This window comes from Nannospalax galili, unplaced genomic scaffold, assembly GCF_000622305.1.
Source record: "Nannospalax galili isolate Female #2095 unplaced genomic scaffold, S.galili_v1.0 scaffold54, whole genome shotgun sequence".
In the NCBI taxonomy this organism is placed as follows: Eukaryota; Metazoa; Chordata; class Mammalia; order Rodentia; family Spalacidae; genus Nannospalax; species Nannospalax galili.
Window position 1 is genome coordinate 3,529,615 of NW_008341028.1, and position 16,371 is coordinate 3,545,985.

The window sequence follows — 16,371 nt, forward strand, 5'->3', positions numbered from 1 at the left end:
TCCTAATTCGTGTCTGGTCACCTGTCAACTCTAGCAGTGAAGTTTCCCGGGCATATCCTGCTCTGCACACCTTGGCATGTGCCAGTCCTATCTCCCCATTTGGTTTCCATTCCTCTTACTCCTCTCTATGTGCTACATAATCTATGTGCTTCTTTTCTTATTTGGTCTGCTTTATTAATGAGAAAACATGGTCCATGAGAATAGGAAATTTTGTATTGGCCCATAGCACTGCTATACTGTTAAACCAATGATGAATCCCAGAATCTTTGCATTAGCTTTAGTAGAAGACACAGGGTAGGTGAATGCTTTTCCTGATACCCATGAACCCCCAGATCAGGTGTGCCACTTAGGCCTTTGCCAAGACTTTCATAAAATTCCTGTCAATGAAATTTGTTTATCATCTTACTAAACTCACTCTATAGGTTTCTGTGTTTTCTTTCCTATTCTTTTTTTTTTAAGACAATGCCATTATAACATACTTGAATGTTAAGATGTTTAAGATGAGGCTATGTCTTTCAAAATGGTTAACACATAAACAGACAATAACTAAACACTAGTAGATGTGATAAAACACCATGACCAAGGCAACTTATAGAAGAATTTATTTAGGCTTAAAATTCCAGAGGGAGAGTCTATAATGGTAGGGAAAGCATGGTGGAATGAGTCCTGGAGACCATCTTGCACAGCCACACGAGGCTTCCATAACCTTGTGATGAGCCTCCTGTTTGTTGGAAACAATGTCTGGGAAACAAACCACAGAGTTTAGAGAATATTTCTCTCTTGCTTCCCAAGAGGCTGATGCTGGTATCTGGACACAAGCTGAGTACTGCTGTCATTGTTTTAAGTAAAAAGCTTCTTTGATCTGGTTTAAAAACATAAACAGAGGGGCCTTTGACCAATTTGAATGTGACATGTGTCCTTTGATTCTGTAAATAATCAAATTTGAACATATTGTGTTTTATAACCACAATTTCAAAGAATGGAGCAAAGCAAGTTTAGTTATAATAAGATTTTGCTTTTACTAAGCAGGAATATATTCATTTTTTCCAACAACACATTCTCATTTTTATAGTCTTATAGCATGTTCATTTATCACCATAGCACAAATTATTTCTTTTTATCATCCATCCCCATAATTTTAAGCAATAAGGGGATATTTGTTTAAAAGCACTTGTTATCCTCAAAGAGGCAGAGAAAACATGCCTTCAATGATACCAAAACCAAAGATATTCAAAGCTATTTCGTGCATGTCTTCTACATGCCTTTACTATTCTGATTATAGTGATTAGGTTAAATGATTCATCAAGAAGTCCAGAAGCTCATGGTACCGAGAGGTCATCGAACATGCAATTCACCAGGCTCAGGAAAGAAAAAGACTGGAGGAAGAGAAATAAAGTTTACTTTTTATCCTTTTAGTTAAAAAAAAAAAAAAGGTGAAGGAGCTACTTTCGTGGATCTTTGGTCTCTGGGATTTTAAGCCTCAGGGCCAAAGAGAGGTTATAACCTTCATCCCAAGCTTCCCAGAGCACCAAAGCTGTTTCTGAACCCTTGCAGTGTGACATTTATTTACAACCTTCCCCAAAGGGAGTTGCAAAAGTTGGAAGTTGCTTTACTGTCAGGGTCAATTTGTATTGAAGGGAGTGTAGGAGATGGGGTCTTTGCTCAGGGGACTCCCTCAGGAAAACAGAGCTGACCTATTTTTAAGGGAAATGAATTCCAGGACTTGGACTTTGTGACCTATTCTCCACCCATAACTGCACTCTATTCTTCCAGTGGAGGAGAAAATTTTTGACAAATCATTTCTGCTATTGTCACTGCCAGGCTCCCTAGATTCTTAGCCTGTGCCATTAACTTGGGCCAGGCAATAACCCTGCATTCCAGTGCCCAGGGCATGCACTAATGTACAGATTTTGCTCATTATTCTTATTCTAACAGTATTAATTTCTAAAATATTTGTGTCTTCATAAAATTATTAATACAGAATAACCCCTTGACAAAACATTGATAGTTTTTAACTTTTGTTTAGAAGTTCTGAAGTAAGCTTTTCCATGAAATAGAACTTTATAAAATGTGAACTTTGGGTGTCCAGGAAAGAGGAAACCAGGATTTACATGTATGTCCAGATCACGATTATAGAAGGTAACATCCTAAGTAATGCAAGAGGTAGCCATAAATCAAGATAATAAACCAGACCATTTTTGCCTCCTATAAGTCTATTTATACAGAAGATTTTATGAAGATGTTGATGTTTCAATTCCAGACACTAGTTTGGAATTAAGATCCCATCTGAATACCTTCAGTGTGTGTCTTCATTTCATACTCCATCAAAGCAAGACAGTACGCCATATTACCTCCCAAAAAGTAAAGACCTCTTAAGGAAAATTTACATGAAGAATATTTACTCTTATCTGTTCTTTCAGTAGCCCCCAGAATTTAAAATCAGTACAAGGAATATTTCATGCAGAAAAGGTGAGCTACTTTGCTTTTATAAAATGCTTCATCATGTTTCTGTTAAACCAGAAAGACCTGACTTTATGTTTCTGTGGAATTAGGTCTATTTGCATGAGGAAGAAAACAATGGACAACTCAAATCACTCACCTTCTCAGACCAAATCAATTTGAACATTAGCTAGAACCCAATTTAATAAACGTTTTAAATGTGTATTTCATGTCACTTTTAAAACAATATTTTAATTCGTTATTTGAAATTTTCATACATTTATACCATGTATATCGATGATATCCATCCAACTTAGCCTAGTGCTCCCACCCTTGTCTCCCTCCTAACTCCATTTCCTCCTTTATTTTTATTGTTATTAATAAACCCCTGAATCCAATCAGTGCTATCCATATACATGAGTATGGAGCTATCCATTGGGACATGGTGCTGCTAAACTTCCTTGGGAGTGGAGATGAAAACATGTCTTTCCCATCCTCCCTGGGTCCCAAAGACAAACTGAGGTCAATTCCACCAAAGTGCACTCTGTGAAACCAGTGAGTTTATTGGGCTTTCTTATAGAGCAATGAATAAGGATTTACTTACAGGAGTGTATGTGCTCCCCCTCAAGGCCACACTAGAACGTCTTCACCCAAGCAGTTCAAAATGGAAAAAGAGAGTCCCTCCTCTGGTTTTCCCAACCTATATACTCTAGTTCCTCCCCTACATAATCACAGTAATCATGCTAATCCCAAATTGGGAGGTATGACTGGACTCTCAGGTTGGGAGGTGTAGCTGGATTCTCAGGTGAAAGTCCCATGACTCTCCCTGCCCTTTCGTTCCATACAGGGATGTGACCAGTCAACAAGCCAAGCTGTGTCAATCTTAGGCAAGCAGGCACAGCTGAGCCCAAGAAAATGGCATCTGGCTTTTGGAGGACAGTCCTATATAACACATGGGCAACCTATCAGCCACTACATCCCCAAAGGAAAATGATTCTCCAGCTTCCACAGCCTTCAACTGCCAATAGCTCCTCTACTAGGGGTAGGACTTCAGGATGTCTCCCTCAACCATACTGGAATTTGTTTGGCTTGATTCTGTGCAGCTCTTGTGCAGGTAAACACACTGCTATGAGTTGATGTACACAACAGCCATCTCATGTTCAGAAATCAGCATTTTACAACTGTCTTCCTCATTTGCCAACTCTTTCATTCATCCTGCCCCCTCTCTCAGGATGTTCCCTGAGCCTTGGATGGGTAGAGATTGATAGAGATGACTCTTCCACAATTGAGCATTCATAATTACTTATTCTCAGCACTTTGACAGGTACACTCTCCACATTAACCACTACTCAATACAAAAGGAAGTTTTTCTGACAAAAGTTGGGAAGAACACAGATCTATGAGTATAAATATAAATATTTAGAAGGAAATTTAACAGTGTTATCACTTAGCAAAACAACAATAGGTTTTCCCATAGAGCCTGTGATCTTTCAGTCCAAGTTTACAGTATCAGGCATAAAATCTCTGCTGTGAAGGTCTCAGATCTCATGAAATTAAGACTTCTATACAACAAGGGAAACTGTCTATTGAGTCAATAGGCAGCCCAAAGAATGGTAGAAAATCTTTACTGGCTACGTGTCTGACAAAGGATCAGTGACTATAACATACAAAGAACTCAGTTTTAAAACTGGGCTCTTCCTGGGGGACTGGGAGATGGGTTGGCAGTTAAGCATGAGCTATTCCTGCAAAGGAACTGTTTGGTTCCCAGCACCCATATGACAGTTAGCAACTATCTTTAACTCAAGTTCCTGGCCATCCAATTCCCTCTTCTGGCCTCTGCAGGCATTGCCCACACATGGTGTATTTACATACAAGCAAAACATTCATATACACCCAGCACTCGGGAGGCAGAGGCAGGTGGATCTCTGTGAGTTCAAGACTAGCCTGGTCCACATAGTGAGTTCCAGGACAGCTGGGGCTACAGGGAGACCCTGCCTCAAAAAGACCAAAAAAATTAAAATATTTTTTAATTTGTGTGTGCTTTGCAAGGACTTCAAGGCACAGATGCTGGAAATCAACATCATCATGGCCAAGGAAACTGAAGTGGCAGTGGTTGGAAAGCTATCATAATTTTTGTTTTACTTCCTCAGCTGTAATCTTTCTAAAAATTTCAAGTCCAGCTAGTCCATGATTTGAAGAAAAAGTTCAGTGGGAAACACATATTATTAATTGCTCAGAGAAGAATTCTGCCTAAGATAACTCAAAAAAAGCCATACAAAATAGGCAAAAACCTCCCAGAAGCCATACCCTGACTACTATGCATGATGCCATTCTTGAGGACTTGGTCTTACCAAGTGAAACTGTGGACAAGAGGATCCGTGTGAAAATAAATGACAAAAAGTGCAGCAGAGCAGCATGAAGTACATGGTCGAAACTTTTTCTAGTGTGTACAGGACGTTCATAGGCAGGAAGGCTAAATTTGAATTCCCAGAGTTCTCACTGGGAATTCCCAGAGGCTAATTTTGAATTCCCAGAGTTCTCATAGCTACTAAATATACATTTCCCAATTGTAAAGAAAAATGACTGAATGAAATATCAGTCACAGTAAAAGAGAGAGAGAGAGAGAGAGAGAGAGAGAGAATAATAAAATAAATTAAAAATGTGAAACAACAAAAAGTTCTCAAATAAAAAGTGAAAGTGGCTAGTAAACACTTAAAATTGTATTTAACTTCCTAAACTGTCAGGGAAATGAAGATTTAAAATACTTTAAGATTCCATCTCATCACAATCAGAACAGCCATGATCAGGAATGAAAATGGAAATAAATACTGGCATGGATGTGGGGAGAAAGGGAACCCTTGGTGGGAATGCAAACTAGGATGTCCACTTTGAAAATTCATCTGCAGATGTCTCAGAAGAAAGAATAGAAAAGGACTACCATATGGCTCAGCTATGCCACCCCTGGGCATATCTACAAAGGACTTGATAGCATGTCATTTTTTAAATACTAGATTATTACCACAAGAGTCAGATTTCCAAAGATAACTCAGATCATTTAAATTGTTGAAGGCATCAACCTTTCCTCTGAAATAGAGCCTTACCTCTGTGGCTTATTGCTACATGGTTCATCAGGCCAGACACACAATAGGCTTTCTTATCTGTGCCCTAGCTAGGACACTGATATCCATTTTCTTGTTAAGTGGTCAGCCTGTAATTTAATCACTGTTGGGTCCAACCTAGCAATCAGCTTCACTTTTCTGGTTGTCGGTTTTCTCCTCTCTAAAATAAGATCAAGCCAGGTGAGCATTAATAATGCAAATAAAACTGATAGACTGTGATTTAGACGACTGTGGGATGTAGATGACTGTTCTTCTTTTTCTTTTTTAAGACAAGGTCATGCTGTGTAGTCTAAGCTGGCCTTGAACTTGCCATCCTCCTAGTTCAACTTCATGACACCTGAGATTACAGGCAGTCATTACCATATCCAGTAACTAATTCATTCTTAATAATAACTTGGAAAAAAATCACCTGAATCTATACTCTATTAAGTCAACCTAGAGCTACTAAAGGTACATTTCCCAATTGTCTCCCATATTTGTGATGGTAAGTAGAAGGTCCTTATTATCCTTTATGTAAAACTGATAAAATGGAAGCATGCAAAATTCACAACGGGTTTCCTAGAAACTAATTTTGTTTTAAAAATGTAGCTTAAATCTGGAATAATCTTTAGAAACCTATGCATTTGGCCCAAGGATTTAATCTCACTTTGAAATAAAGATATCATTAGAAGAAACTTCCTTTAGTTCCCATAGAATCCTTACATTTTACTGTCATTTTGAGACACTTTGAAAAGAAAAAGAAAGGAAAGGCAGAACTGGGATAAGAAAGAAACCCCACAGGGGAGAGTACCAAGTAGAAGCCATACTGACCTAGAGCAGACTCAGCCTCTCTGCATGGTTTTGCCTGAGGTTGGTTTAAATCACAGAGAAAATAATCATCTCATTTGTTTCTTTTTTCTCAGCTAAATTATCATCCTGTCATTTTGTCAATAGTACAGGGACATGAATATGCAGCTTCTAGCTCAAACAGTCTGGTTGACCCCAGGTTAAAGTCTACATGAGATTCTTAGCAAAATAATTCTTTACATAATTAGCTGGCACACATGAACTAATTAGGACCTTACCCCCTGCCTGTAAGAAATTTGAGAAGTTTGGTCAAAACATAGAAAATCTGATTTTACTTTCGAGAGTTGAAACACCTGCAATGACTGGAGAAGAGGAAGGGTTTACCTAAGTCAAAAGAGAAGGCTCGTCTGCTACACTGCCATTACATCATCCATTAGCAGGGCTGTGCTGCAGACTTCACAAAGCCTGTTCACTGCATGATGGAATGGAAGAAGTGATCAAATCCTGAATTAAGTGCTACATGTGTGCTTGACCCTGGTTTTAAATGTTTCTAGAGTGCTTAGGAGGCATCAAGGTAGGCACAAATGATTACAGTAACATGGATAAACCATAGCCCAAAAGTAATTAGGAGAACTGCTGTCTTTGATCAAGGATATCTTTTTGTGTCTGCCTTCTAATTTTCCAGTTTCTAACTGTGTGATCATGGGCAAATTAACTTACCAAATGTCCGTTTTATATGGTCAATATGAGGCAACCTGAGGGCATCAAAGAGAACATACTTATGTTTGTTTCTTCTTGCTAATTGAATTACTATTTTTGTGAAAATTATTCATGATCTATATACTTCCAAGAACTATAGAAACTTCAAAAGCAAAATGGCAAACCATACAAATTCCAATAATAAAGAAATATATCTGTCTTAAAAATTGGCAAGCATTCTCCTAGATATGACTCAAGGATAGTTAATGCATGTGGAGATGACCAGGTCATATGGTATTTTTGTGTTTATATGGTATGTAATTTAATTTCCTCAAATTTAACATAAAAGTGAAGATTAAATGGCAATGAATTATTGGATATTAGATACATTTTAAGTGAAATGTACAAAAACAAACTATATATTTAAAATAATTGCATAGATATAGATGAGATTAAGACATTAAAACCTCCCTGTGGGGTTTCCCAGATCACACTCTCCTCACCTTACTTTATTTAGCAAGTTTACTGAGGATGAGTACATCTCTAAACAAAGTTTTCTTAGGTTTACATGATCTAAATATTATATACAATGAGTCATAATTTGTTAGATTGTGGCTAGATTCTTTTGTTCCATATTCTGTATTTAAGATTCATCTGTGGGGTTGGAGACATGGCTGAGTGGTTAAGAGCACTTGCTGTTTTTGCAGACAACCTAGGTTTGATTCCACACTAGGCAGCTCACAAGCACGTGTAATTCTAGATTCAGGAGAGCCAACGTTCTTTTCTGACCTCTGTGGGCACTGTACAAATGGGCACATACAGAGAAACAGGTACACACATAAACATGAATAAAAATAAATGTTTAAATGTTTATAGATTCATCCGTGTTTATATAAATAGTTGCGGGGCTTTGGGGGGGGATGTTTTATGTCATTCCATCAAATGAAAATACTACAACTCATTTTTACTTGTAATGTTAAATTTTTTGATAATCCCATAAATGGGTAGTGTCTTTGCATCGTTCCACTGCTCCCAGCCCCCCACTAGTTCTCCCCAGAGCCCCCCACTGCCTCTCAACTTCTTGTCCTCTTCTTTGATCATTTTTTGTTACATATACATACATCTGCTGCTCACTTTGGATTAGCTAATCTTTGGGGAACTAGTTCCTGGAGAAAACTGGTTCTTCTCCCACCACCCCCCACCAGTATCCATTGATTGCCTGTAGTTCTTCATCTGGAGGTGAGATCTCATACTTCCCCCATCCACCTTGACATGTCAACTGATTATTGTCATTGCACAGATCTCCATGACTATTATACTGTGGATGTTTCATTGGTGCAGCTTTCCTATCATGTCTAGATATGCATTCATTAGCCCCAGGTGTCTTGTTACTCTGGCTCTTACATCCTTCCCCTCCCCATGTCCGCTGAACTTGACTATGGTCATTTTGGGTTTCTAAGCTTTGGCTGGCATAAATAAAATTATGCCTCCATGAACAAGGTGAATAGTGTTTGGTATATATATACATGTATATACATATTATAAGATAGAATTGTTACACTATCCACTATGTATGTTTTTTAGATAATACCAATTTCTTTTCCAAGGTAGTTTAGCCCATGTTTACTCTCACTTGCATTGAATATGACTTTCCATCATTCCTGAGTTCTGTCAGCACTTGCTGTCATCTTGGTGCGACCAATCTGTCTGTATACATTGTCTCTCTTTGTACTCTGATATTTAGCACACAGTCTTCTTCCACATGACAATTTCCTTCATCTTCATCAAAGCATGAAAGTCAAAAAGAAAATAGGGTGAATACACTAGTAAGATAACAGTCCCAGTTTCTCAGTATAAATGATATCCTCTAGTTGCTCACACTTCAGGATTGGAGCATTCTGTAAGGGCAGGAATATCAGGAAGTCGGTGGGAATCCCCAGCCAAGCTGTGTACTCCAGGCTGGAAACTTATACTTGTCCATCCACAGCAGATTCCTGTTAAGGTTTATCACTGTGGAATCCTAGAAGAAGGACAGCCTTACACCTTTATCGACCCCTCTGTTTCTACTATTGTCCCTGTAGCAATGGCTCTTCCCCTGGATCCAGTAGCAGTTGTTTACAGTGTCCATGAAGTTTTCTACATTCCCAACACCCATCTTAGCACACCTTCCCAGAGCTACAGATGCCAATGGAAAGCATCCTCCTATTGAAGCCCGCATCACAGCCCAGGAAACTCCTCCTCAAGGCACCAACCAGAGGCACCCCTCCAAGCCCTTCTGGCAGCTCCTAGCTCCTGGCAATTCTGCCAGTCTCCTGGAACCTCCCCCACTGCCGTAAGGGTGGACTGTTTAGGACTGTTAAACCAGTTCCAAACCTACATTATTTTGGTTATGAGTTCTGATCCCCAATACCCATGTAAAAGCCAGGGGTGGCCACATACATTTCTAACCCCAATACTTGGGTCTGGAGACAGGTAGATCTCAAGTGCTTGCTGACCAGACAGCTTAGCAGAAATGGTGATCTCCAGGCTTAGTGAGAGACTGTCTCAGAAAATAAGGTGGAGAGTTATAGAGAAAGATAGCCAAAAGTCCACCCCTGGCCTCTACATGGGCACACACAGGCAAGCACACCACAGTTTCTGACTGCGACACTGATATCTTTTCTAAGTTTGATGGATTTAAAACAGACTTAAAAGTATTCTTGCTTTCAAACTTAATGGTAATACAGATAAACATTGATAATACAGACAGAAATGGATTAGAGTCATATAAAACTCTAAATAAAGGTCTTTAGAAGTTTCAAAGAGAAAAATACTTCTTGGCTCAGAGAGTCATACAGTCTTCATAGGGAAAGGAGGATTTTAGGTAGATTATAAAAAATCTTCCTTAAAAGGAAGAAATGGGTTCAATAAGAAGAAAAGTGGAAAAGAAAACTTGACAGGCAGGACTGGTGGCTCAAACCTATAATCTCAGCTACTCAGGAAGTTAATCCAGGAGGATTTCAAGTTCAAGGCCAGCCTGGGTAACTTAACAAGACTCTGTCTCAAAACAAAAATAAAAAAATAAAAATAAGTAAAAGGGCTAGAGATACAGCTCAGTGGCGTAACACTTGCCTAACATGGTTTCAATCTCCTAGTATGGTCCCAAACCTCAAGAAACCAGCCAGACAGATAAACAAGACAGTTCAACATATGACAAGGAATAAAGTTCGACTGCTGAATATATATAAAAATACCTCAACAGAACTTGATCTTTGCACTACTATTGTCAAATAAAAATATACTATGAGCCATATATGAAAGCCACAAAGTAGTTTTAAATTATCTAGTGGCCAAATTTAATACAAACTATAAAAAGGAAACACAATGAATTATAATACCATATTCAATTCACTATATCTAAAATATTATTATTTCAATAGCTCATATTCTTTTTCTTTTACTTCAAAATCTGGGGTACCTAGTTTTACACTTAACTGATATCTCAAATTAGAAATGCAATACTTCAAGTGCCTAATGACCAGTCATGGCTCAAGTTACCACCTCGAAAGCATGGCTCTAGACAATAGGGAGCCATGGAAGATATCACCAGTGGATTACCTTAAAGGATCATGTGGGAAAATTGTTTACTTGGTGCACAAGCATTTGTTATCTAATAAAAATAACAGTAGGAGATTTGCCGAGTACAATGATTAGGAAAAAAACATCTGGAAAATATTTTTTGCCTTTATTTTCTTTCTTTTAAAATTTTACTTATTTTATTTACTATCGTGTGTATGTGTGTGTGTGTGTGTGTGTGTGTGTGTGTGTGTGTGTGAGCTGAGTGCTATAGCACACATGTGGAGGTTAGAGGACAAAACTAGGGAGTGAATTCTTGACTTTCACCATGTAGGTCTTTGGGTTGAACTTAAGTTATCAGGCATGCCCATCAAGTGCTTTAACCCACTGAGACAATGTGTCAGCCCTTCCTTCCTTCCTTCCTTCCTTCCTTTTTTTCTTCCTTCCCTCTTTCTTTCCTCCTCCTGCCTTCTCGCTCTCTTTCTATCCCTAACTTTCTTTTTTCTTTCTTTGCTTATTTGAGACAGAGTCTCACTATATGTAGCCCAGGCTGGCCCCAAACTCATGACCCTCCTTCCTCAATCTCTTAAATGTTGGGTTTCAAGCTTAGGCTATTATGCCCAGTTCAAGGGTGTTTTTAGAAAAAGAAATTAGATGCTCTATTTTAACAATGTCTTCAGTGATTTTTCTTAAATATTAGTATAATTCTACAAATCCAGTGAGAGGGGCTTATCAAAGTTCTCAAAATAAATATAAAATTTGAGTTTTCTAAAAAGTACCTTCCTTGGAAAATCCAAGGACATAAAGCTGCATTTTGGATTTATGCTTGCTAAATACTTTAGGCTATGCCTGTCCTCCTACTAATCCTCTCCCCCAGAGATCTTTAAGATGGGTAATTACTGACATTCCTACTAAAATGATAAAAATACAGGAAATGTCATTTTAATGATTATAGGTTTCAACCTTTCCAAGTTACAAGGTTTAAATGAGAATTATTTACAAATGGAGTATGGTTTCCCCCTAGGAATTCATTTGGTTCACCTGGATTTATGGCCTTTGTCTGTTTTCCATTCCATTTTATAAATGTTAAACTAGCTCTTAAGATAGGAAACACACATTGGTAGTTCATGGAGTGGGAACAGAACCATGCTTTTTTCAAAAGCAATCTTGCTAACATTTTACTTAGATTTTCTTTAACCAGTCATAAAACTCTGTCTTGTCTTTTAATATTTATTTAAAACATTTATTGATTATTCTCTCACAAAAGGAATAATTTGATAATTTTTATTAAATCTACTTTTGCAATCAAGATAAGAATGGAGTCCAAAAATGTGGCTCAGCTGACAAGAGCACTTGCCTAGCATGCATCAGCCCTGGCACCACTTAAAACTGGGCTGTGGTGCATATCTGTAATTTCAGCACTGAGAAGGTAGAGGAAAGAGAGGTAGAAATTCAAGGTCATCCTCAGTTACATATTAAGTTTGAGGCCAGCCTACGCTACATGAAACTGTGTCTCACAAAAGAATAAAAATGAGGGGTTGGACAGATGCCTCAGTGAATAAGAATACTGGCTGCTCCTCTAGCAGACCTGGATTTGGTTCCCAGCACCCACAGTGTGACTAGCAACAGTTCCAGGGGTTTGAGTGCCCTCTTCTGACCTATGGCAGGTATTACATGTACATGGTGCCCTTAAATGCAAGCAAAACATTCATATACATAAAATAAAAAATAAAGAAAAAAAGAAAAAAACAAATATAAACAACCTTCAAACTTTCACAAATATTAATACCAGCGTTTCAGTCAGTTTTATGAGACTCAGTAAATCAGTGTGTTGACACAAAAGCACAACTCTCACCTCAAAGGGAAGAAATAGTTTATTCTGGAGCCAAATATGAGTGGCTATGGCCTGGAAACACAGATTCAGGTTAACCTAAAGTCCATGTTCCAATGTGGAAGCAGTTTCATGAAGTTCTTTTAGTAACAAAACAAAAGAAAGTCATAAATCAAGACACTTCTCAAACACATTGGTGGAAACATTAAGTAGGTGGTTACAGCAAAAGAGAGATCTCAGCTACAATCCTCAAATGCTATCTGATGACACTGTCTTTTGGTTGGTGGCAACTAGGGCTTTGTTAAGTCAATACATTCCAAGAGATTTTTATCTGTTAGTCACAGGATGTTAAGTCATAAACAAAGGTGGGCAAGGAGTGGCTATTTAGCTAGCCCAAGGTAAATGTTACTTAGGCTCCGGATTTGCAACACTACAAACGCCCCACAATCACTGAATTTCTGTTCAGTTGATCAGCCTTCGCGGAAGGTTCAGCTTCAGTTTTTCTGGGAACTTTTGCTCACAGGTGCCTTCCTTGTTTGGGGTCAGGTCACACGGATTTGCAATGAAACCACAGAATCTGGGTTCTGAGCACAACTTCACTCACACAAGCTTTGTTGAATAACACTGGCCCTTCCCTTAACTTGTAATAACATAAGGGTGGCAAGAAAGGGAAATTCAAAAAAAAAATTTAATTTCAGAGTGTTTTGTATATGCCAGGTGTAGGTTGAAATCAGGTCTCTATGTTTAAGCACATTTCTATCTGGTTGAGACAGTTCATAAAAATAAAGCCAATGCATAGAGACTGTAGGAAGCAGATCAGTTTGGGAAGGGTACGTTACTAATAAAGGATTGGACTAATGCTGGTTTAATAATGACTAAAGAGATGCAAAATGAGCAGTGTACAGTGTTCATAGAATGCTTCCACAGTAGTTTCTTTCTGGATTTTCTTTCGTAACTGGGTGCGCGGTTGTTCTATTCTCTGAGAAAGAGTCATGTGGTAAGACTTTGGAGACTAAGGTGAAAAAGGTGGATTCAACATTGCATAAGCTAAGAGGACCACAGATTAGGAGACGCATTTTACAGCCAGTTGGCTATATGTGCTGAGGAGCCAGGAGGTACATCTGAGTAGAAAATACATATTTTTGAATAAAGGAACTTGAAGAGGTAGAAGTATATAGGCAGTCCTGGAAGGATAGTAGAGAGAAGAAAATGGTGCAAAGATAGACTACTGAAGATACCAGCAGGTAAGGAAGCCAAGAGAAAAAAATAGCTAGGAAATAATTCTGAAATTGCCCATGCCCATCCTGGTCATTGCTCATCCCACATGAGTAGTTCATTAGAAACCAGGATGGTTAGTTCCTGGTAGCTTCCCCGATCTCTCCACATCACAGCCTGAGGACTTTGTCTGGTGCCAAGGGACCTTGTTCAGCAAGTGCAAGAGGGTGTTTGGGTACTGAGAAGTCAACAGATTTGACTTTAGATGGAGAACATTCCACCTTCCAGTCTTTGTCAATTCTGATATATTCCAGGGTTTCATCAGAGACCCCTTTGGGAAAGGAGGCCAGCTGAAACCAAACCAATGTGCTCATCAGCATAGTCTTTAATGAGTTTTCCTCTTTCGCTTTCTCTTCCTCTAGTTCCTTGCCTGTGCATCTTGGGACCATTTCCTAAGTAAATTTTTCTAAGTCCCCAGGAAGCTCTCCAAAAGTATTCATCTCAGGGTCTTGGAGTGAAAAATAAAAACAGAATGGAAGGCAAAATCACACATGTAGTGCAGAACAGTCTGATGCCTTGGGCACTGAGAGTGAAGAAGGACAGAATCTCATGAAGCAATCAACAAACAGCAAATAGTAGAACAGAGATACTAAGAAAGAAAAGGACTAAAAATATTTCTTAGCAGCTGGAAGATACCTTTGTCAGAAACATTTTAAGTAAAATGGTAGAACCAAAGGAAAATTTTGGCACTGTTAATTGGTCATGATTTGAGAAGGCGGGATCAGTAAGAAAGGGAGAAATAATGGTGATGTGGTTATTAAGTTGCTCTGGATGAAGTATACCCCTAAAAAGAAAAGAGCAATAGAAGCAGCAGCAGGTAAAGAACCCGGACAATCAGTAGAGAATAAAAATGGGCCCTTTGGGGGAAGCATCAAAGGAAAGAATCCACAGAGGAAGCATCTATCCTGGACCTCCCTCCTCCACAAAAACCAGAACAGTGGTAAATCTGCAATGAGACTTCAGTAGGAAATTATGTTTCTAACTTGGCTTCTGTTTTTTGCTCTAAAGTAGAGAAAATAGCTATATCAATATTCATAGCAGAGATAGTTAGGAACAGAAATTTGAGTGCATTAATGAAGTATGAAAAAGTAGACTTAGTATAGTTGCACAGAGAATGGCTCCAAAGAGCTAAGGTCGATGCAAGATTAAAGGAAAGGATTTTCATTGTGGGCTTAATCCTGTAGGTGGGATCCAGCACCGCTGAGACAAAAACCTTGAATCCTGAAGGATGTATTCATTCAACTTGATGGTATAGATACATATGGTTATGCTAGGATTCTCCAAAGAAAGAACAGCAGAATGAAGAGAGAAAGGACACCCATTTGCTTAAGGAACAAGGGAAGATATGATGTAGCACAGGTCCAAAGGCATTAAAGGTAGAATTTCCTCCCTCAAGAGACCTCCAATTTTTTTCTCTTATGGGATTTAACTGGTAGGATGAGGCCCAACCACATTATAGATTGTCATTTGCTTTACTCGAAATCCATTGATTTAAAATTTATTCTTATTTTTGAAATATCCATCATGGCACTATCTCAGTTGGAGTTTATTCAAATAGTTGACCACTATGGTCTAGACAAGATGACCCATAAAATTATCCATCACAATGGCACTAGTATAGTGATTTAAATTACACATAATTACAAGTAAAGTGTACAGCAGAAGAAACCTGACACCCGGTCTCTCAAAGACCTAAATATCCAAATATCACGCAGAATATTTATGATGGATCCATTTTTAGGTACTGTCTCCATGACTAAGCATATATTCTGAGGGGAATCTGGATTTTGGCTTGATCTTAGAGTGGCTTATATTAATTAAAGTTCACAAACCACAGGGTTAGTAGAGAATTGCTGATAAATTTGCCAAGTATGTGTGGTAGGAGAAAAAGACTAAGGAGACAAAGAAATGAGGAGTTGTGCACAAAGCGTGGAGTACAATTACCAAAGATTTATGTGCTATACAGCTGTGGCATGATGCCATGGCTTTGTGTAACTACAATGAAAGCCAAGGTCAAAGTGGCTTCCTTGATAAAGGAACCAGGATGCTGCTGATGCTTAGCACACATTGGCCACTAGAGTCACCCTGGTTAAGGAGAGGGTTGGGGCAGCGTGGTAATGACCAATGCATTAGTAAAGAGAGAAAAGGAACCAAAAGAGAGTGATAGGAACAGAACATGAGGTATAATGTTTGAAAAATAAAACCATCTCTCCCCTGGCCTTCCCATCCAGGTATGGGAAGAAAGGTACTCTTGAAGAACCAACAGGAAAAGTAACGACTTTGGGGATTGTACCCCCCAAGACAAGATTTCTCATTCAAGGTAAAGTCATCAGACAACAGAGGAATTGGTCTTCTCTTGGAACATATGTTACAGAGGCCTCCTGGCAAGTTTTGAGACAGATAGGGAAAGTCTGGAACTGGAGAAGAGGCCTGTGTGTCTTAGGAAAGAAGCCAAAGATTCTAAGATTTGAATCTGAAGATTAGCTGAAGTTCTAAATGGAATTCAAAAATAAAAACAATCATTGCCCCAGAACTCTGGGTTAGGTTGGGTTGCTGGACTATTGCATAAAAAGATGGCTATAGCAGATTGGCCTTCATGCTGGGTTCCAACTAGAATAAGCTATTTTGATCATTTGGGAAAACCTTTCCTACCTGTGCAAGTGAAAG